The following is a 23,382-nucleotide window of genomic DNA, read 5'->3' as shown; positions in this document are numbered from 1 at the left end:
AACGGATTAGCCTCCAAAGTGGAGCACACGTGGGCCTTGTCAGAGCTTCTGGGAAAGTAACGGCCACTCCCGGCCCCTCTCCCCACACTGTTGGCGAACTCGGGGACATGGGGTGGAGGTGGGGGGGTGGCTCATTCTCCCACCTTGTTCTTTCATGAGAATCTTCCTGTGGCAGAGCTGAAGGGACTCGTCCCGCAGGCGGCCGGTGTGAACTCTTTGTGCTGAAACATTGTGATCAGATTCACCTTATGGCGCATGTCTGTAAATGTCTCATCCCCCCATCATTATTCACTCCTGGTAGGCACCAGGCACTTGCCATAAATTATTTCTAACCTCCATGAAAACTCTGCCATTATTACTGGCCTTCTGGGCACAGGAGAGCTAAGGTTTGGAACTGGGAGAGGTCACATATCCTGCCCGAGGTCACTTAAACTTGTAAATGTCAGAATCAAGAGTCAGATCCAGAGCCATCAGCTCCAAAGAAGTTCTCTAAACTTGACTTTTCCAAAACTAGCCGTTTACCGACATTTGCCCAGGAGCTTTTTACAAGCCCACCTTCCTTACAACAGTATCATGAAAAAGGAATGAGGCAGCTCTCTGTATGCATCAGTATGGTGCTGTGTGTGCCTAGAGCATCTCCAGAGAGGGGGCAAATAGCTAGCCATTGGTGGCCCTGGGGGAACAGTCCCCAGGAAGCAATATAGGAGGGTGACTCGATTGTCACTGTATCCTCTTCAGTACTGGTTGATTCTTCCTCTCTCCTCCCTCCCTCCTTCCCCACCTGCCTTCTTCCCTCCTCTGTTCTTTTCACTTTTTAAAAAATATATGAAAATAATTTTGAAATCAAACAAAACTATAGATCCTGGGGCCCTATTGCTGGGCTTCATGTAAATTAGAGTCTCCAAGGGCTAGGTCTTCGGAAGCTGTATTTTTTTTTTTTTTTATTTTGAGTAGGCTTCAAGCCCAGCATGGAGCCCAACCCAGGGCTAGAACTCGAAACCCTGACGATAAGACCTGAGCTGAGATCAAGAGTCGGATGCAAGCCACGCAGGCGCCCTGGGAAACTAGATTTTAAAAAGCATCCCAGGCAGGCTCCGGAGCCCTCTGATCCCAGCCTCTTAGAGGCCAAGCCTTGCCTTGCCTGGCATATCTCCACTTCCCTTGATCTTGAACTTGGTGCTATCAGCTCTGTGTGGGACCAAAGGCTGCCTAAGACACCCTGGGTCCTCCCATCAGTGCCTCCCTCAGGACCTTTTCCAGCCAGACGTCACGAGCCCCAGACCTGCCGAGAAGCCAGCCCCACCCGAGGACACAAGTCCTGTGTCCTGTGTCTGCTAAAGCTCAGAGGTCACACCCGTTCTCACACCTCGACGCCACACGCATGCCAGACCCCTCCGCCCCCGAGGTCAGCCAAGGCTGTGTTAGCAGGGCTCCCTCCTGTACACATGGCAGCCTAACCTCACTATTCTGCTCCTTGGCTTTTTCCTTTTCAGTCTGTCTGGGAGAACTGGTAGCAGTTGTCAGCAGCGCACGGAGAGCAGCGCAGCATTGCCCTGCGTGGAGGTGTTGGCATTTGTCCAGGAGCCGTGTGAGCTCCTGGCTCCTAGGTTCAAAGCCCCGCTCTTCCGCGCTTAGCTGTGTGACCTGGGGCGAGCTCTAATCTCTGTGACGTGAAGATGGGAAGCGCGGAGGCACGCAGGGCTGTCAGGTAGTGACTGGCACATAGCAAGTATGCAGTGAGTGTTCTCATGATCTCTCCTGTCTTTCGAGTCTCAGAGGGAAGACCAGTGGGGGCTAGTGAGCCATGTCTAGACAGCTCAGCATCCCATCCCCACTCCGCATCTTTCTAGCTCTCTCAAAGTCTCCTTTTCCTCATCTGTAAGACGGGGATGACTCCTGGCTCACAGGAAGGTCCACGATGGTGTGTGGCACCAAGCCAACACGTGACAAATATTTATAGAATGAACAATGGAACGGAAGTGGGGCCAAACCTGGGTGGCTCAGTGGTTGAGCATCTGCCTTCAGCTCAGGGAGTGATCCTGGGGTCCTGGGATCAAGTCCTACATCAGCCTGCCTGCATGGAGCCTGCTTCTCCCTCTGCCTGTGTCTCTGCTTCTCTCTTTCAGTGCGCCTCTCATGAATAAATAAATAAAATTAAAAAAAAAAAAAAAGCAGGGAAGTGGGACTGAAGCAAGGCTGGGGGACAGAGGCATACTGCATCCACCTCTGCCTCTACCGCTGGTGAGGCTCGATGGACACACCCGGCCGGGGGCACAGGAGTTCTGGCTCTTTCTCCAGAGCACCCAGAATCATAGCCTGAGGAAGCCCTAGACTACCCAGGCATTCATCAGGGGTGGGAAATGGGCCCACCACCCATGCCAGGCGTGCTCCGGTCAGCAGCATCAGCCCACCCCTCCTGCCGAGAAGTGGGACCTCAGGAAGCTGACTATAATCAGAAGCCATGTCATTCACATCCAAGAGAAAACATTGCCACAAGGGCTGGGAAGTCTTCTCGGCTGTGTGGTGGGTGAAGGCTCTGGGAGTTAAGAACGCCTGGACTTGGCCAAGAGGGGAAGAGAATAGGTAAAGTGTGGGCTGCGTGCTTCTGGCCAAGCCTTGCTCACTGGCCTTGGAACACCAGACCCCCATGTCCCCAGGGTGCCTTGTTCCAGGGCCATCCAGCCCCTTTGGGCACTCCAACCCCGCTAGGGATTTAACTGGCCTGTCTGCTTTGCTCTCCTGATTGAAGCAGGAGGAAGAACTGCTGCCTCTGGTCCTCCCTGAGCCTATTGCCCATGGGCTAGCTGTCCAGGACCAGAGATTGTTAGGTGCTCACTGTCAGGCAGTTACCCCATTTATGCCTTAGTTTAGTAGTTACTTATCCATCCAAGTTCCCTTTAATAAACTGAAAATCCCATGAGAGCCAAAAGGCAAGCTCTTATTCATCACCATTCCTAGGGATTAAGTGAGTGAAGCTCCAATGCAAAACTGTTATTAATATCCCCACAGGTCAAGGACAAAATAGTAGCTAGATTAATTGAGCACATGGCTTAGGCACCTGCTAAGCTCTACGGGTATTAACTCATCAATCCTCACGACAACTCTATTGAGATCAAAGCTGTACGATCTTCAGGGATAGAAAGGAAACTGAGGCACAGAGCAGTAGGTTGACTTCTCTCACAAGATCATTCAACTAGGAGGTAACAGGATTCAAATTCCAGTGCTCTGGAGCCTGAGCCCACCTTCTAGCACAGCATGAGCACTCGATGGGTGCTTGTGGAGTAACTGGGAGACCGGTATGCAGATGAGCAGGTACACTGTGAGGAAGGGCCAAGGGGGCCAGGCCTGGGATTTTGGACTGATTCAGGCTTGACCTCAGCGGCTTGGAATCCGAAGGCCTCTTGGCCCTGGCTCCTCCTCCCCTAACACTCACCTGGCCCTGCAAGGTGACCCAGAGAAGACTCCATGGCGAGGGTGCTAGGAGGGACGCCTGGCTCGATAATCCCCACCCCCGAGGGAATCTGGCCTCTCACTGCCGTGTCCATCAGGGTACAGCGTGGCCTGGCTGCCAGCTGCGCCCAAGGTCCTGGGCCAAGGGTATCGTCTCTTTCCCCACCTGCTTCTTCATGTGTTCTAGAATATTTCATGGTTAAGAGCAGGCTGCCTAAATTTCAATCCTCACTCTGTTACGTGGCCTTGGGCATGTTACCTAACAACCTCTCTGTGCCTCACTTCTTCCTCTTTGAAATGGAAATCAAAACAGATTATTGTAAGGTTGGGTGCGAGGATTAAATGAGTTAAAACATGTAAAAGCTTAGAACAGCGGCACATCTCAAACAGCACAGACGTTCTCTTGACTGTTATTGCATTTCTTCTTACCCGTGCGTTTAGACTGGTAGCTAAACAGGCAGCTGAGCAGGAGGGGAGGGGCCAGCAGGGCAGCCAGAGTAATAATGGTCCACAGTCAGCATCAAGGGAAAACCAGAGAGGAGCTGCCAGGACATCCCCTTGCTCTTACAGAAAATCATCCCCAGGTGGGGCGGGGAGGGAGAGACAACACAACACCCCCCCACCCCCCACCAGAACCCTGGTCCTGGAGACTCCATGTCGTCTTGCCCTCTGCTGAGACGGATAGCCAACAGCACCCTGTCCGATACTTAGAGCTCAGTCACACCTGACCACAGGCACAGGTCTCTACTTGATGTATTTCAATGGATTTTTAAAAATCTTTATCAAAGTTTTATATGAGTCACAAAAGAGTCACTCGGCTCTGTAAGGTTCCATAAGGTACAAACAACAGTCTCCTTCGGCAGAGGTGACCACGTTCACTTGCTGCGACAGATTCTTCTGGTGCTTCTAGCCACACTCACAGGCACAACCTTCTCTCCCTCCCTCGCTATAATCCCCATGTCATTCTGGTTAGATGAGAATGGATGTGACCTTGTAAAAGCATTAACATCCAGGGTTGAGCCATCTAGTAAACTGCGATTATTTTTCTTTGCATAACATTTTATTCTCCCCGGAATTGATGGTGGTCCTTTTGGTTGTTCACTTCATTTTCTGTGTACTTAGAATGTATTCGGGGCCTTCTCTCTTTAGAACAACATCTACTGAGCACTTCCTATGTGCCAGGCACTCTTTAAGTACTTTTCACGTATGAACTCACTTAGTCCTTATAATAATAGCCCTCAGAGGTGTATACTGTATGATCTTGTTTTACAGAATAAGGAAATTGAGGTACAGAGAGGTTAAGTGACTTGCCCACAATCCCAGAGCAAGTAAATGGCAGAGCCAGGATTTGAACTCTGGCTCTTACCACTGCAGGGTCTGTGGGCACCTGGCACCCCCTGGCACCTGGGAACGCATCTACATGCCAATCTCCTCCAAGCCCTTCCTTGTCCTCCTGCTGTTTTCTATGTCAAAGGGCAGACTGTAAGCTGGGTGAGGGCAGGCCCTGAGTCCTGCTCCTCTGCAATCCTAGAAGCAGGGCCCACCCAGCTGATCTTCCTGCGCCTGCCAGGATGGTCCTGCCTGCAGCTGCCTACTTGTCATGTTCCTGCACCGTGGGCCTTACAGGTGGGAGACAGAGCAGGGAGCAGAGCTGGTGTGGTTACAATTGGGTGGAGAGAGGCTCAAAAAGGCCAAATAAGTTCGTCACTGTCAGGGTACTCGGGTCTGAACTCCCTCCTCTGGCTGCAAATCCAGGGCTGTTCCTAACATGCAAGGCTGCCTCCTATGGACACAGGCACATACACACCACATATATTACACATACAAATATGCAAACATATAGATACATTGTTCACATATACTATTATGCACGTACATTTCTACATGGGCATATAATATACACATATAGACAGACATGCTTACATTTCTTACATACATCCATACATAGAGGCACACACACATCCACACATAATATGTAGGCGTGCCAATTATACACAGATGCATTATATCCACAAGCATATGTTAACATGGAAATGTATTATACAAACACATACTTTATTTATAGACACAAACCCAGTACATCATATATTCACACATACATAGACTCACATAGCATATACACATATGGTACATAAAAAACATAAATATGTAAAATATATGTGTATGTACACATAAACATAAAATCCTCGTTTGCATAACATACTAAAGCATAGTCATACCGACATGTGCACATGCTTTTCACACATTAAAACACACATTCATCTGCACAAAACATATATAAATAAACACACACAAAATATACATATGTAGACATAAGCACATGTGTACATCCACAGATGCAAAAACGTGTACAAACACACCCGTACTTACGTGCGCACACAAATATACAAGCACGCATGCGTGCACACATACTGGTGTGTGCCCGTCTGGGTGGAATACTGTGGAGCGGTGGGAGAAGGCCCATGTGTCCCAGGCCTCACAGCTGTCAGCTGACTTGGGGGGAGTGTGTTTCCCGACATCCCCCCTTGGGGTTGCGTCATAGTGTACCTCCCTTGGGCAGGGCCAGGGCCAGGATTGTTGCATCAGTTTGGGGGTGGGGACTGGGGAAGATGCAGTCCCCAGTCCATGGGGGTTTGAGGGTCCCCCAGACCTCCTGCCTTGCTCTGGAGCCCCACTTAGTGTTAGCACTGGTCGAATTTTCAGGGAAGGCCTAAGAGGCTGTAAGATTATCCTCTTACAAATGAGAAAACGGAGCCTTGCCTGGAAGGGTTAAATTTTGTGAAAGCCAGTTTAGGGAGAGAGGTGATTTGAACTTGAGTCTGTCAGAACCTAAAACCACCACACTCTGCCCATTCACACCATAGAGTATAGGCTTTCTGCACCTGTGGCTATGCATACAGTAGGTGCTTTAGCGGTGCCCACGGAGCAGATAAGCTGATCTCAAGGATAGCATCCCTCTAGGGCCTGGGTGTGGCAAGTGGTTGGGGGTGCTACAGGGAACCAGTCCCAGAATTCTGAGGGAATGTAGACCTTCTTTGGGTCTGGAGACCCTGCCTTCATCACCCCCAGCCCGGAGGTCCAGCCGCCCAGAGAGGCCCCCTTCCCCAGAGGCCCCTAGGCTTGCTCCCTTCCTCTTCCCCTTGGCTTCCTTCCCTAACCTGGTCTCCCCTCCACCACCAGCACTCCCAGACACATTCCTCTCCCTCAGACATTTATTTCAAGGGCTCGGCAATTTCTTTGCAGGATTTGATTTGCTGCTCAGGCATTTCCTCGAGTGGCCCCTCGGTGTTTGCCCTCATCCAGATGGCATCCAGATGCAAACATCCCTCCTTTCCCCCCAGCTCTGGCTTCTCAGCTGGGGGAAATTAATCCCAAGCCCACCTCACACCCACCGCCCCCCATCACTGGCTTTGTTTCTTGGCCCTGAGGTCAGGGCTCGGGCTAACACCTCTGCCTGCTTCTCTCTCCAGAGCCAAGGCTTCTGGCTGACCTGTTATCTGCCTCTTTTTCGGCCTTTGTTCAATTTAACAGGTACTTGCTCCGTGAGCCAAAGCAAATGTCAGCACGATAATGAGGGCGATATGATGCAGTTCTGGCCCGGGCAAGAAGGGGGGAAGAGCAGGGTGTGTGATTGTGTTCAGGGAGCAGGTGGCAGGTGCCCTGGACCTCCAGCGGGGGTCCTTAGAGATGACCAAACCCAGTGAGGACACTGAGGGGCAGAGAGGGGAACGGGTAACAGCTGTGCTGACGATTATGGACCGATGTCCGTGGGCATGATATAGAGGCCGGCTCGCGTAGTCCTGTGAGAGGGGCATGATTAATTTTATTTTACAGATCAAGAAACTGAGGCCCAGAATGGAGAAAAGAATTAACTAGAACCACCATCTCTGGAATAATTTCATTTGCCAGGTACTAACGGAGTGACAGACCAACTTAATCTTTGGGAAACTGAGAGCTGGACATAACTGTCCCCATTGTATAGATGAGGTCATTGAGGCTCAAAGAGGCTTAGTAACTCCTACAAGACCATGTGGCTACCTCAGTGGCAGAACTGGTCTCTACCCCAGACTTGCGGAGCCAATGGGGCCTCCTGGGTGGGCCTGCTGGCTTGGCAGCAGGGCAGAGCCTCAGGCACTATCTCCAGAGCCCTGTCCTTGCACAGCAACATTAACCCTGGTGGGAAAAGTCCCCAGGAGCCTGGGGGGACAGTGCTGGGGAGGCATTCCTGTGCCTGGGGGAGCCTGACTGTTCCTCAGAGGCCAGGCGCCAGGCCTCCCAACCTCTGTCTGGTGCTGGATTCTTGACCCAGTGATAGAGCCAGAGGAGGCCAATCCCCAAAGGGATAGCTCTCCGCTGCCCCAAGAGAGGAGGGCAAGGCCCTGCTGACCGCCATGCAAACCCTCCGCTTCCCCTTTAAAGTTAATATTTACACACCCTCTGCCGTGTGCAATGCTGCTGTGGATATCAAAGTGGCCAGGAGGGCTTCCCTGGTCCCAGGCCCCCTAAATCCTTTTTGGGTTCCAAGTGGGCCCACTGGCCTCCAGCCAGCCAGAAGGATGGGGCAGTTGTGCTGTGCTCAGATGGACTTTACTCTTTTTTCATTGTGCATAGTCAAGCTTCCTTAACAGAAAATGGGGCACTTGGCTCCAGTTCAAGGCTGCTGCACAGGCACTTCCTAGAATCACTGGGCATCAGCCCCCAGAGGTGTGAGGAGCAGGGAGCAGGGAGGCAGGGTGGGGCAGGGGAGCAGACTGTCGCCGGGCTGAGCCTCAGGCAGCTGTGAAGATGCCGATGAATAGGACCCACCTGATAGTACGAGAGCTGGACACACAGGGTTAGGTAGGGACGGGGCTGGAACTTCTCACCTGCCTGCCTCTCCCAATACCTCCTCCAGGTGGCTTCCCAGCTTGCTGAGCTGTGAGTGCCCCCACTGGCTAGGCTCTCTCCTATTCTCATGCCCCGCCAGCCCCTCACCAGTTACCATTCCTTCCTGATTTGAAGTGAAGTTGGCTTTGGAGCAGATGGATGGCAACCCCGAGGAACCCAGGATCTCTGAGCTGGGCTCCTCCCCCAGAGGATCAGAGGCACTGTTTTCACCTGGGAGCTGGGCTGACCTGGAAGCTCAGAGAGCTTCAGGGGAGACCCCAGGCTGAGTGGAGGGAGGATCACCCCACCCCTGCAGTTACCAATTTGGACAGATTGGCCAGACCTGTGCCCTTGGGGTCCTCAGGTGCGTGCTTCCTGCTGGAAGTGTGTAGGTAAATGTCTGAGAGTCACAATGATGGGATACCGTCACCAGCTGCATGTTGGTGGCCAGGTAGCCTGAGAAGGGACACCGTGGACAGAATGCCAGGTCTTGCAGGTTAATGTTTGACTTGGAGCCACGTGTTTTTCCACTGGGTATTTTTATCCTTTGTGCCTGGTAGTGGGCAGACAAGCACCCTCCTCTGTGAGCAAAGGAGTGGAGGACAGTGCCGAAGTGGGGTGCCTTGGGCAACGCAGGGCTGCAGAGGCCAGAGGGGCTGGCTTGAGGGGGGGGACGGGGGTGGAAGTGGGGGAGGGGGACAGAAGGGGCCTGGAGCAAGGCGTCCCTCTATATCTCAGTCCACAGTGGGCCCAGCCTAGCCCCTGGCTCCTTTCCCTGCAAGGACAGGCAGAGGTAAGGGGAAGAAAGAGATCTAGCAAACACCAAAAGAGCTTCCAGGAGTCCACAGCTTTTCAGGAAAAAGAGTTACCTTCATTAGTAAGGAATCACCCTCAGATCCCGGACACCACAAGTTAGACATCACTTCCTTCTGGAGACACCTTGGTCTTATTCAGATGGTGGGCATAAGTCAAAGCTGATTGGCCCCACCTCCCAAGACCATCAGATGGGGAACACAGTCCTGCTTCCAGGGAACCCCCAGTCTAAGGAGTAGAGGCTGTATCTTATGACAGAGCTTTGTTCCTTTATATCCAAGAACCTAAACCTGAATTCAAGACACCCACTGGGTCACACAGAGCTGGGCTTCCCAGGTGCTCACCATCTCTTGGTTTCCCTCCCTGGCAGTGGGGAGTCTGGCTTGAGCTGGCTTTAGGAGGCTGCTTAAAGCCCAGTGGCTAGACTCCTTCTCACCCCTGTTGGGAGGTGCAGGGGGAGGGAGGGAGGCCCCCAAAGGTGCTCAAGCTAGAGCCAGCTGATGCCACATACCAAGGTCGAGAAAAGCCAACTTCTTTCCTGTCCCTGCTGAGAGATCCAGGTGGGTTTTCAAATTATGCTTGAGTCTGGTGGGAAGTGGGTCCCCTACAAATCTGCCCACAAGCCAGCTCCCCAGCTCACCAAAGGTCTCCCTGCCCTGCTGCTCAGCAGCACGGACCTGAAGCAGGCCAGCACCCCAGCTCCCAGGGTGTTCCTCAGGATTCTCTACAGGGCTTGCAGGGGAAGGAGGAAGACTATAGGAAACCACTTACCTCTGGCTGGCCCCATGAGGGGCTTCTACCCAATCAAGATGGAATAGGAGGCCTGCTGGAAGAACAAAGATCTCCAGGAATGGGTCCCAGTCCTCTCATTGTCCCCCATGGTTGCCTTGAAGTGGGGTGTAGGAGCAGGGCTGGGCAACAGAGATCTTCAGCCTGGCCCAGGGAGGAGGGCCCACTCCTTGGTCTATGGCAGGGCTCCTAGGCTGTCTCCAGCTGAGATGATTACTCCTTCCACCTCTAACCTGGCTTCCTGTTGGTCTTCCCCATCCACTGCACCCTAAATCTCCAGCCAGCTCAGATTTGGCCACCTCTCTGTAGCCCCGTACATGCCAGGCACTGGGCTAGGGTCATTCACCCAGGGGACTCCCTCAGTCCAACCTGGGTGGTGAGTCTCTTTATCTCCATTTTACAGATGAGGAAACTGAATAGAAGCATCATTAAACAATTAGCCCAAGGTCACATAGCCAGTCAGTGGCATAGCTAGGATTTAAACTCTAGTCCGTCTGACTCCAAATCCAGCTAATTAAGAGATGATATCAGCCATGTATCCTGTGTATTTTAAAGCCCAGATTTCTCATCAGCTTGCTCTACCAGAGCCCTCTCCCAGAGGATTGAATATAACTGGCTCCCACTGCCCACTGTCTCATATTTCCCACACCAGAAAGTCCTTCCTGGAGTCTAATTTGGGTGCCCCCTGCTGTCTCTCACCCTGAAATCAGGGAAAGAGGAACAAAGATGGTCCCAGTCCCATGCCCTGTCTTTGAATACTGTGTTCCACAGGACTGTGGCATTCCTCTGTGGCTCTGAAGTGTGGCTTGCTCCTGGCTCCAGAAGCAGGAGTCCCAGACATTGGGGAAGAAGGAGGAGATGTTCTCTCAGGCCACCTCCCAGAGGAGACATCGACTGTGCCTGCAGACCCTTCCATTTCCTACCAAGTGTGGGACAGGTGAGGACTGAACTGAGGTGAAGTTGGGGACCGCGAGCCCTTCAGAGGGTCCTTGGCTTCTGATGCTGATTAATTCTTTGGGGGAATTTGAGGCTATGCCTCTGGGGGCACCAAGAAGTCCCAGGATCCGGAAATCCCCATGTGGCCCTTGCACTCCTGCAGAGGAAGGAATTGAGAGGAAAGGACACAGGCTTGCACCCATTCCCTGAAATGGAGGAATTCAGTTCCTCATCGGGGTGAGAAGGATGGGGGAATTCCAAAGACCCCGCTCCAGGGCTCTGGCACGGGACCCAGATCTTCCATTTCTCCAAAGCTTCCCGGGAGAGCCTTTTTGACTTCTGGTCTCTTCTGACCGAGTTTGGCAGGTGGGCCAGATCGTGTCCACGTTTGGACATGGCATAGAGGGGATGCAGTGCAGTTTCTACGGCTCCCCTGCCTGGGAGATTGGGATGGAGAGAGCCCTTTGCCCCTGAGCTTACTTGAGCTGCTTTCCTCAGGCTGCCTTGCCCTCAGAACCCCGGGACCAGAGGGTGAGCCTGCCTCCTGTGGGCCACAACCCTCTCAAGAAGGGCAAGAAGCCCACCAGCCCTGCGGGGAGAGGAGCGTTGAGGGGATTAAATAAATTGGCACTTAACTAACAACATCACATTTCCAGAAGCAGTCCCCCCTTATCTGTGGGGGCTGCCTCCCAAGACCCCCAGTGGATGTCCGAAACTGCAGATAGCACTGAAGCTTCTATACACTATGTTTTTTCCTACACATACATGCCCACGATAAAGTTTAATTTATAAATTAGGCACAGTAATAGATTAACGACAATAACCAACAATAAAATAGAACAATTGTAACTGTGTACAGTTATATAAAAAAAAAAGTTACATGAATGTGCTCGCTCTCTCTCTCTCAAAATATCCTATTGTACTGTACTTACCCTTCTTCTTGTGATGAGTGAGATGATAAAATGCCTACGTGATGAGATGAAGTGAGGGAATGGCAGAGGCATTGTGACTTAGCATTAGGCTGCTATTGACCCTCTGATCCCAAGTCCGAGGGAGGATCAGCTGCTTCTGGACCAAGGTGGACCGTGAATAACTGAAACTGCAGAAAGTGAAACCGCAGATGAAGAGAAACCACTCTACTATAATATCCACACTTTGCAGATGAGGAAGCTGAGGCCCAGAGTGGCTGAGTAACTAGTTCAAAGTCTTAACAGCTAGGAAGTAGGATGGGAAGCCACATGGTCCACCCCTGAGCCTGTGCTCTCACCCTCTGCACCTAAAGTGCCTAATATAGTAGCCAGTAAGTTCATGAGACTAGAGATCCTCCTTAACTTATGGGGTTACAATCTGATAGGTCCATTGTAAATGTAAAATATCGTGAGTCAAAAATGCATTGAATACACCTAACCTGAATATCATAGCTTAGCTTAGCCTACCTTAAACATCAAGATACATTAGCCAAAAACTGGATGAAATAATTTAACACAAAGCCTATTTTATAATAAAGTGTTGAGTATCTCAGGTAATTTATTGAACACTGTACTGAAAGTGAGAAACGGAATGGTTGTATGGGGACAGAATCATTGTAATCATCGTAAGGGCTGTTTACCCTCGTGATAGCGTAGCTGACCGGGAGCTGTGGCTGCCACTGCCCAGCATCATGAGAGAATATTGTACCGCATATTGCTAGCCTGGGAAAAGATCCAAGTTTGAAATTCAAAGTACAATCTCTACTGAATGCGTAGTACTTTTGCACCATCATAAAGTCAAAAAATTGTAAGTTGAACTGTCATAAATCAGGAGCTTCTGCATTTAACTTTGCAATAAAATTCAGTACAGCTAAGCACTCAGTTCCTCAGCTGTACCAGCCACCTTTCAAGTGCTCAGTAGTCATACGAGGCTGATGGCTACCATACTGGACGGTGCAGCTACTAAACATTTCCACCACAGCAGAAAGCTCTTTTGGACAATAACAGTCGACAAGTTATGGCCTCTGAAGAATCAAGAGGGAGCAATGGAAAATCATTCTTCAGTTGCTAGAATAAAATAATAATTAACAGCATGATAATAATGGCTATAATTTACTGAGAGCTTCCTACGTGCCAGGCACAGTGCCAAGTTTGTAATCTTTACCCAATCCCAGGCTGAGGAAGGTTACCCAGGGTCAGAGCAGTCAGGAAGTGAACGAATCCAGGTCTGGGTGACCCCAGGCTGGTCCTCCTCCTGCTCCACCCCCTGCTGTGCCCCCTTACCCCCGGGAGTTTACAGTCTCTGGGGAAAGAAGAAGGCAAATGCATGTATTTCACAAGAACGGGGATTAAATAAATCAGTGCTTAATTAACAACATCACATTTCTGCAAGCTCACTGACCAGAGCATTGCACTAATGAGGTCAAGGTCTCAATTTTTGAGCCCTGTGCACATCACTTCCCTTCTTCACACAGAGAGAGGCTCATTCCCTGCCCTAATGGCTGCATCCAGCCCCCAGATACTGGGATCAGAAGGCTGGGATAATGTGGCTGCTTCAAGCAGGGCCAGCAGGCTACTATGAGGCCCAGCCCAGGGCAATTTGCTTCAGGCAGGGTGGAGCTGGAAAAGAGGGGTGTTAAGTACTGGCAGGTGCTTGTCTTCTGAACAATGGGATGGAAATGTCTCCCACTTTTAGAAAGGATGGGGTTGGCTGAAAGTAAGTTCTGGATGTGAATAAAAGATGCAGCAAAAGATCGAACAGAGCTTCTGAGACTTGCTTCCCATTAGGAAACACTTTGAGGGGGGGATATATGATTTATAAGGACTTTTGAGGGCTTGAGGGTGGGGGATCTACCTTAGTATCCCATAAAGATTGTTCTGCTGTTGGAAAATCTAGCTCCAATGACACGTCAACCCCTACGTGTCATCTGGAGAGATAAGACCCAGTGAATGGCAAGAGTAGACTGTTAAGCAGAGATCTGGATCTTCTAGACGGAGCAGAGATAATGAAGGTTCAGTGCCAACATGGGGCCAGGACATGTAGGTATCAGTACATATTACAGTACATATTACATATTATTACATATTACTCGTTTAAATGATCTCTCTCTGTTAAGCAACTTTCCTCCTTGGGGCCAGCAAACCTGCAGGTTTGGGGGACTCTGATTATGTAAGCATTATGCCAAAAGCATGACCCAATGACTGGCTGGGTAAGTCAGGATAGTCCATGCTGTGCCATGGTAACAGATGACCCCTGAAATCTCAGTGGATTCACACCACAAAGGTTTCTTTCTAGCTCACACAATTTAGCCCAGGCAGATTGGCAGGGGCTTTGCTCTACATAGTCTATTAGGAACCCCAGATGTTGGCTATACCAAATTGAGACACATGGCTTCCATGGTTGTGCCTGTAGGGATAGAGAAAGAGCAGGAGAGCTATGTACTGGCTCTCTGATGCTTTGGCCCAGAAGTGATGGACAGCATCTCCATTCACAGCCCATTGGCCAGGACTACCCTTATCATCGCATCTGAGAATGAGGGGGTCTAGTAAGTGATGGGGAGCGCTGGGATATGTGGTGAATAATAGATGTCTCTGCCACTCCACCACTTCCCCTCGCAAAATCCCATTTTCCTCTCCTGTAAAAGAACCCTGAGGTGTCTTTTAGCTATGGGATTCCAGGTCTCCATGTTATTCCACAAACACTTCTTAGATGTCTCACCTAAATGCTGACAGTGCTCAGTTGAGTTGGACCCTCCTCTCTTAGAGGCAGATTTAAAAAAAAAAAAAACAATCAAAAGTTGGGGTTACTGAGTGGCTCAATGGTTGAGCGTCTGCCTTTGGCTCAGGTTGTGATCCTGGGGTCCCAGTATCGAGTTGCACATCAGGCTCCCCGCAGGGAGCCTGCTTCTCCCTCTACCTATATCTCTGCCTCTCTCTGTGTGTCTCTCATGAATAAATAAATAAAATCTTTTAAAAATAAATAAATCAATCAAAAGTTATTTGATGACTCAATCTAAAAATGGGCAAAATATCTGAATAGACAGCACACCAAAGAAAATATATATATATATATGAAAAAATATATATGGGAAATAGATATATGAAAAGAAGCTCACTGTCATTTGTCCTTAGGGAAATGTAAATTAAAACAATAACAAGAAGCCACAGCATACCTAATCAAATGGCTAAAATCCAAAAAAATAATTGGCAATATCAGTTGCTGGTGAGGATGGGGAACAACAGAACTCTCATTCATCATTGGTAGACATGCAAAGTGGTACAGGTGAAAAAAGTTTAGCAGCTTCTTATAAAACAAAAATACTCTTTAAAAGTTTTAAATTTTAATGAAATTCAGTTAATTAACATAATAATGTATTATTGGTTTCAGAGGTAGAGTTCAGTGATTCATCAGTTGCATATAACACCCAGTGCTCATTCCTTCCCATGCCTGCCTTAATGCCCATCACCCACTTAACCCATCCCCCACTCCCTCCCCTCCAACGACCTTCAGTTTGTTTCCTATGATTAAGAGTCTCTTATGGTTTGTCTCCCTCTCTGATCACATCTTGTTTTATTTTTCCCTCCCTTCCCTATGATCCTCTGTGTTGTTTCTTAAATTCCACATATGAGTGAGATCATATAATTGTCTTTCTCTGAATGACTTATTTCACTCAGCATAATATCCTCTAGTTGCAGCCACGTTGTTGCAAATGGCAAGATTTCATTTTTTGATGGCTGAGTAGTATTCTATTGTGTGTGTGTACCATATATGATCCAATCATTGCACTTCTAGGTGTTTACTCAACTGATTTTACAACTTACATCCAATACAAAAACCAGCACATAAATATTTATACAAGCAATTTATTCAGAATTTACAAAAATATCATTGCCAAAGTAACCAAGATGTCATTTAATGGGTGAATACATGAACCGTGGAATATTCACTCATTTTAACAGTATTTAGCAATTAAAAAAATGAGCTGTCAAGCCACACAGAGACATGGATGAATCTTAAATGAGTATTGCTGAGCAAAAGAAGCCAGTACGAAAAAGTTATATACTGTATGATTCCATTATATGACACTCTGGAAAAGGCAAAACTATAGAGATGGTAAACTGATCAGGGTGGGGAGAGAGTTGAATTGATGAAGCTCAAGAAATATTTCAGGGTGGTTAGGCCATCTGTGTGACACCAAAATGGTGAATACATAACACAGTGATGGTCAAAACCCACAGAACCTAACAGTATAAAGAGTGAGCCTCAATCTATGTGCATTAAAAAAAAGCACATAGGGGATTGGGAGGTCATGGGACAGAATGTAGACTGTGGCAAAAGAATCACTATATTACAAAACTTCAAAACTTTAGAACACCTCACTGAAAGGAATGGAAGGAAATATGCTAAGTCACTCTGGAAATGAATAGAATCTGTAAGAGCAAAGACAGAGGAACAGTGCATAAGCACTGGACTCTCATTGATCAAGTTGTTTCCCATAGAAATATGGGTTAGCAATCTGAAATCATATACATGTGTACTGGAGTCAAGCAATTAAGTAGATGAATAGCAGATGGTGGGAGCCAGGTTTCTCACTGCTGGAATGAAAGGTTACAGACAAGTAAAGGGGAGAAGGCTAGAATGATCCATGTGGTAATCGAGTTGGGGCCATGTTTAGCTTCAAATAGATATAGATGGTTACATAAGAAATACTTATAGAGGGATCCCTGGGTGGCTCAGCGGTTTAGCGCCCCCTTCAGCCCAGGGTGCGATCCTGGAGTCCACGGTCGAGTCCCACGTCCTGTCCGGCATGGCATGGAGCCTGCTTCTCCCTCCTCCTGTGTCTCTGCCTCTCTCTCTCTCTCTATGTGTATCATAAATAAATAAATAAATAAATAAATAAATAAATAAATAAATCTTAAAAAAAAGAAATACTTATAGAAATGTATGCATACATGGGTTAGTACCCACACATATATTTCCTTTCTCTGTAAGCTGGGTCTATTAGCAACTATACCCCAAGCACATCTGGGGCTTAGATCTTGGCTCTATACTCCAGGGCTCCTTGGAGTAAAGGCTGATTCTGGGACTGGGACAGGAAATATACAAGGCAAGCCAGTATCTTGTAGTGTCAGAAAGTAAGGAAGTGCTCAAAAAACCCCAAAGGAGTCAACTAAAAGGACTCCCAAGGGCCAAAGATGGAACAGTCTCAAATGAAATAAAGTAGTTTGGATTATAACCTGAAGGATAAAATAAATTTCCATGAGTCCATATTGGTATAAATAAATGATTGAATAAGTAAATGGGAATGAAGAGACAAATCTCCTGTGCAGAACTGACTTCCAAATAGTGAGGTAGATGTTTCACTCTCAAGGAGGGAGATCATAGCTCCTCAGCTGTTCAGTGTAAGCTCTGCATAGTGGCTTCCTTCCAAAGAGATTAGTATGGAAAGGGCTGGGGTAGGGAGCAGGGGGCAGGGGAGTGGCGGTGGGCATGAGGAAAAGTGAAGAAAACTGACAAACATCACCACAGCCAGACGATCAAGGTCAATATCCATGGTGATAAGTGATCTTGATAATTTGTACCTTCGATATGACATGAGGAAAGTTAACACTTTATCTCTCTGTATTCCTCCTTCATAAATACCTAACTCAAGCCTAGTCATGAGAAAAACACCAGACAAATCCTAATGGAGGACATTCTATAGAAATATCTGACCAGTACCCCTCAAACCTGTCAAGGTCATCCAAAACAAGGAAATGAAGAACTGGATCGAATCCCACGTCAGGCTCCAGGTGCATGGAGCCTGCTTCTCCCTCTGCCTGTGTCTCTGCCTCTGTCTCTCACTCTGTGATTATCATGAATAAATAAAAAATTTTAAAAAAAACAAATGGGAAAAAAAAAAGGAAATGAAGAACTGTCACAGCCAAGAGGAGGCTAAGGAGACGTGAGGACTAGATTCAACACAGTGTTCTGGATGGGATCCTGGAAAAGAAAAAGGACATTAGTAAATCTGAAAAAAGTAGAGACTTCAGTTAACAATAAATAATGTATCAATATGAGTTCATTAATTAGAACAAATATACCAAACTCTGGAAGATGTCTATCATAGACATGGGTGTGGAGTATAAGGGAACTCTGCATTGCCTTTGCAATTTTTCTGTAAATCTAAAACTGTCCTCAAGCAAAGAGTTTATTTGTTATTTGAAATCAAGTTCAAAGAATAATTGGATTAAATTGGGTAAAAAAAAAAAGTTCTGATTCTGATGTGATGAGTTTAATTGACTTTAAAAGTGCATGTGAGTGAATTAAACCACGGGAAGCCGGGCAAGAATGCTCTCGAGGCAGGGGATGCCTCAGGGTGGATTCACCACAGCTGAAGCCCCTGGAAAGAAGGGGCCCATGGCACTGGGATATGGCAGAGACTTGCTTTTTGGCCTCTTGCACTTGTTGATACAAATAAATGAAATGTGAATCAAAAAACAAGAACAAAAAGGTACTGAAGGAGCAGCATGATCAGGGCAACTGCTCTTTTCGGAGATCAACTGTTTGAATGATCACCTCACTCACTTACTAAAACAAAACCCCACCTGAACCCTTTCTGATCCCACCTACTAGAGAACGGGTTGCTCCTGGATCCAGGGGCGTGGGGTTGGGCAGGCAAGGTGGTGCCGTGGACAGAGCACAGCCATCGGACCCCATCCCACTCGCCAGCTATGTCACCTGGGAGAGAAGAGCCAGCCTCTCCCAGCCTCGGGTTCCTCCTTGCTGTAATGGGCCGGGAAATTCCCACCTGCCGCGGGGTAGTGGCAAATTGGAGTGCGCGTCTTCTTCGTCTTCTTGGGGCTAAGGAGGCCGAGGCCAGCGCTGGGAGTGGCAAAGCCCTTCAGTGAATAGTGGTGACTACTAGCAGGAGAGATGGAGGATGAGCAGATTAACCCGGATGAACTGGATTGGGCTGTGTAGACGCTGGGAGAAAAGAAGGGCTTGTTGACCGGTGGGAAGGGTTGAGGGGGGCCCTCCGGGTACAGGAGCTGCAGGAGCGGGCACAGGAAGCGGATGCAGGGGCAGCCCCTGGAGCAGGGGAGGAGGGGGAGGCCTGGAGGGGCCAGGGAGGAGGCTGGGAGGTGGGCAGGGCCTCCACACCCTGGTAGTAAATCCCTCCAACGTTTGTCAGCCTCACTGACCTCTTTGGTGACCCTGGTAACTTTTAAACAAACAAACAACAACAAAAACAACCAAAAAGGAAGGAAGCCATGGCTCATCTGCTGAAATGAAATGGACCCAGGCTAGAACCAGCACCAGAGCCAGATAAGGATGCCTGCTCTGAATGAATCTAAGGAACAACTGGGATATTTCCCCCGGGAAGGCCTGAAAGGCCACAGCCACCCTGAGGGCCTTTGCCCATTCCCTGAGTGAGTCTGCCTGAGGCCTTGAGCCCTGAGGTGGTCCCGTCCACCCTCCAATTGGGCAGGGCTTCCCATTCTGAGGAACAGAACTGTGCCTCCACTCTTAGAGAGTGAGCAAGAGCAAAGGAGAGAGCTGAGGACAGAGCGGAGCTGCGTCTCTGCCTTCAGACCAGAGGCTGCTGCGGGCAGGCGGGGGCCGCTTCTTTCCCACACACTGGGGGCTCCTGGGGAGCAGAGCTGAACCTTCTTCCTCAGGATCCCTGAGGAAATCTACCCCAGGGCATTCTCGGGGTTGAGGACTGAAGCTCCTGCTTACTTGAAAAAAGTGCCCACCACAAAATGGGCTAAAGGACAAGGGCTTAAACAAAACAAAGAGATTTTGTTGTTCTTTGACATGCCATAATTTCAAAATACATTTTTTTCTGGGCTGGGAAAAGATGCCTCCCTTGGGCCATGCCAGGCCCTTGGTTGGGTGGCAGCGGGGAAAGTGCCAGGGATCTGGTTCCTGCCAAAATAAATCCTTCTCCCCAACCATCGTGGCCTGCAGAACTGAGGCTGGCCCACCCACCCCTGCATGGCAGGGTCTTCCTGGGGCCGCCAGGCCGAGGCCATGGTAAATAGTTTAACTGTGTTTATGTAGCAGTAATATGCGTGTTACCTTTCACAGCGACCGCATTCCAGAGGGCAATCGCGGGTGATTTACCTCGTCCCCAGCGGCCGCCAGTCCCTGCAGTGGGTGGGTGGCCTCTGGGGCCCAGCTCAACTGTCCCAGGAGGGCTGTTTTTTTTTAAAAAGCTGCTTCTACCTTGCCATGCCTTGCCATGTGTGTGTTCCCAATCTGGGGATTCCTAGCAGCCTCCCCAGGGTCTTCTATGGAGTCTGAGGGAACTGTCAGGGGCCGTCCCCTCCCCTATTCTCGCCTCTCAGGCCGGGGAAGCCAGTGTTTGGAACTTGCCCATCGCCTTCATAGAGATGAATGGATACAGGCCCCAACCCTGTTCTCAGCAGCCAATTCAGCAGCAGCCCCCAGCCCCCAGTACCAACCCGGGTACTAATAACAGCTAATTTTTGTTGAGCCCTTACTAGGTAGGTACCAAACACCAATTTTCATACCTCATAGCTTATGAAGGAGGTGCTATCATAAGCCCCTTTTACAGATGATAAAACTGAGGCAAAGAAGGTTTATGTAACTTGCCCAAAGGCACACAGTGAGTTAGGGGCAGAGTCTAGACTTAACCAGGCAGCCTGAAATCCCAAGGCCATGAGTAAGTCTGGCCCCTGGACCCGTGGGGTGACTGGCTCAGAGATGAAGTCCAAGCAGCAGAGGATGGCCCCTGTGTGTGCAGGTACTCCCCAAGTGGGCACAGGTGCCTCCCACCTAGAACATGTACACGTGCATGCACCTCATGCCCCGTGTCCCTACCTACACTTGCACATCCCTCATCCCGCATATGTGTGTATTATGTGCACCCCCAAACAGACAGGCATATTTCACCTCGATCAAGATCGAGAACTTCACCCTCCATATGATAAGTTCACTCTATACACGTATGTTCCTCACACATGCTTTCCCACAAGGACACACATACACACAGATGTGCACATAACTCGTGTGGAGGGAGTATGTCCTGCCATTTTGCTAACCAAGAGCATACTTCCGTTCTTTGACCTTCAAGCTAAATGTCAGCCCTAAAACAAATGAGGCAGGAGTTGATGTCCTCCTACCTCGTATGTTCACCAGTATTTCCTTATGCTGAGGACCATGGTGGCAGACACAACTGGAACTCAGCCCAGCTCCTTAGGGACATCTTATGCAGGGCAGAGGTGGGCCATGAGCCTGTGAACACAGTCATCCCTGTTGCCAAGGGTCAGCCTGGGGGATGTAGGCTCAAAGAAGGCTCTAAGTCCTTTCTGGTGATAGAATACCCTCCTCCAGAGGCCAAGCTACCTGCCCGGTTCTCGGCACCCACAGAACCTTGGGCTTTCCTGCGGGCTCCAGGTCTGTGGGTAGCCCAGCCGGGGAATCTGGATACCCCAGGACCTCTCCCCAGCATCTTCCTAGTGGAAGCAGCAGCACGGTATCTCTGAGCAGCCAGGCGGGTATGAGTCACCAAGCAGGCCCAACACTGCCTGCCTGCCTGCCTATCTGCCAGCCATCCCAGCAGTGTGCTGGCATGGCCTTATCCACATGGCTTCCAAAAAAGTCCCCAGCATGACTTTTCCCGATGCCTGGCCCTTCTGTCAGCCCTGCCATGCCCTGCCCTGTACTGTGGGTTACATGGGCCCCGCTAGGCAAGGAAGGGCCAGACCTTTTACACGGTATCTACTACCCAAGAGCCTTGCCAAGAAGAACCAGGGGCTGGGAGCCTGGGCAAACAGCCTACTGGCCGGGACCGGCCTCATGAATATGTGACTCGAAGGGCCCACACTTGAGAGGACCCCAAGGTCGGTTTAAAGTTCTGCTGTTACCATCTTGAAATTCCTAATAGTTTTGGACAAGGGCTTGGCAAATCGTGTTGCCCACCCTGCCACCAGCGGAGGCCTTCTGTGGGTGAGCCTGGCAGGGCCCTGCCCACTCCCTGCCTTCCTGCCGTCCTGCATGCCCCTCGGCCGCCCTCTGCCACTGCCAGCTCGGCCTCCTGCCCTGGGCTGGCCCGGCCGCTGAGATGTGGGCGGCTGTGGTTTCCCGGTGCCCACAGCGCGGCCGCAGTGTTTGAAGATGCACTTCAGTGGTGTCCTCAGACTGTGTTCCTTCTGTCGCCCAGCCTGCGGTCACCCTTGCCAGCCGCCCGCCCCCCACCCCCCAATGACTGTTTGCCTGCTGCCGCCCAGGCCATAAAGAAGCTGGGAAGGGGGGCCCTCAGTTGGTAGCACTCTGTTTCTGGTTCAGAGCCGGACAGCGGCAGCTCAGCCCCAGCCCCACCCCAACGGACACCAGCCGCAAACTCTCTCGACCTCGGTTGCCTTAGCTGGAAAGTGGGGATTAAGAAGTTTTCCCAGTAGCACTGTTGGGAGGATCCCCGGTGACACATAGGGAGCATGGGTAGGAAGCCTGGCACAGAGTGGGTGCGAGGAGAGCATTTAATTTCAGCTGCTTATTAGCTCAACACTGACTGAGTGCCTATTAAAAGCTGAGCCAGCCAAGGACAGGCCCTACTGCAGGAGCTCCCAGTCTAAGTGGGGTGGGTTGGGGAGCTGTAGGCAGAGATGTAGACTGAATGTTGAGGTGTGAGCTGGAAAGGTGGGGAAACCCAGGCCCAGGGAGAGGATGTGGCTTGCCTAGGCCAGGACTCAAGAGTCTTGTCCCTCTGCCTGCCAGACACCCCTCGCTGACGGGCTGGGCCATGTCTCTGGTTGCTCAGAGGGACATCAGTCCTGCTCCTCTGCAGCTGGGTGCCATATGAATGAGGCTGTGTTCTGGGGTCCGTCTTCAGGGCACGAGCTGAGGTCTTCAGGGTGGGTTGTAGACATCATCTATGCCTCTGCCCCCCCTTCCGACTGCTATTTACTGAGAACCTCCTGTGTATCCAGCACCTGCAGAGTCTCAGTGGCCGTTCATCGGACATACCACGGCAGTCCCCGGGGGATGATCCCAAGCCAACAGCCTGCCTTTTGCCTCCTTGGAGCAGTGATGGAGAAGCCAAGGCCACTCCATGTTCCACCCCGTGGTCCTGGGCACCACCGAGTGAGTCTGAGGCTCCTCCATACCAAAGTGACAGCTGGCTGCATGTCCTCTGCTCACCACCCCTTCCAATCCTCAGACCCATCTCTTAAGATCACTCGGCTTCCCGGGGCCCAGCATGCCCCGATAGGGTTTGCTGAGGACAGACATGCCATGGGGATGGCTAACTGAAAGCCAAGAGCTGAAATGAGGGCCCAGTGGTAAGGGGACGACCTGGAGGCCACGAATAGGAGTCCCGGACAATACACTGGCACAGCTGGCCTCATCTTTAGAAGCTCACTCTGCTGGGACATGGAGAGGGGCTGCGGGAGCAGTGGCAGACAAGCAGAAGCCACAATAGTCCAGCCCCCTGCCTGTGGGAGCTTGAACTCCCTGGATGGGTGGGGAAGCCCTCCAAAGAGATTTGGAGCTCCAGCCTTTGCCCTCCTGCCAGCTGCACCCCCATGGCCCAGGAGCATCCGTCCTTCCCTT

The sequence above is a fragment of the Canis aureus genome, chromosome 7 (assembly GCF_053574225.1).
Source record: "Canis aureus isolate CA01 chromosome 7, VMU_Caureus_v.1.0, whole genome shotgun sequence".
Taxonomy (NCBI): domain Eukaryota; kingdom Metazoa; phylum Chordata; class Mammalia; order Carnivora; family Canidae; genus Canis; species Canis aureus.
Note: the sequence above shows the minus strand (reverse complement) of the source record.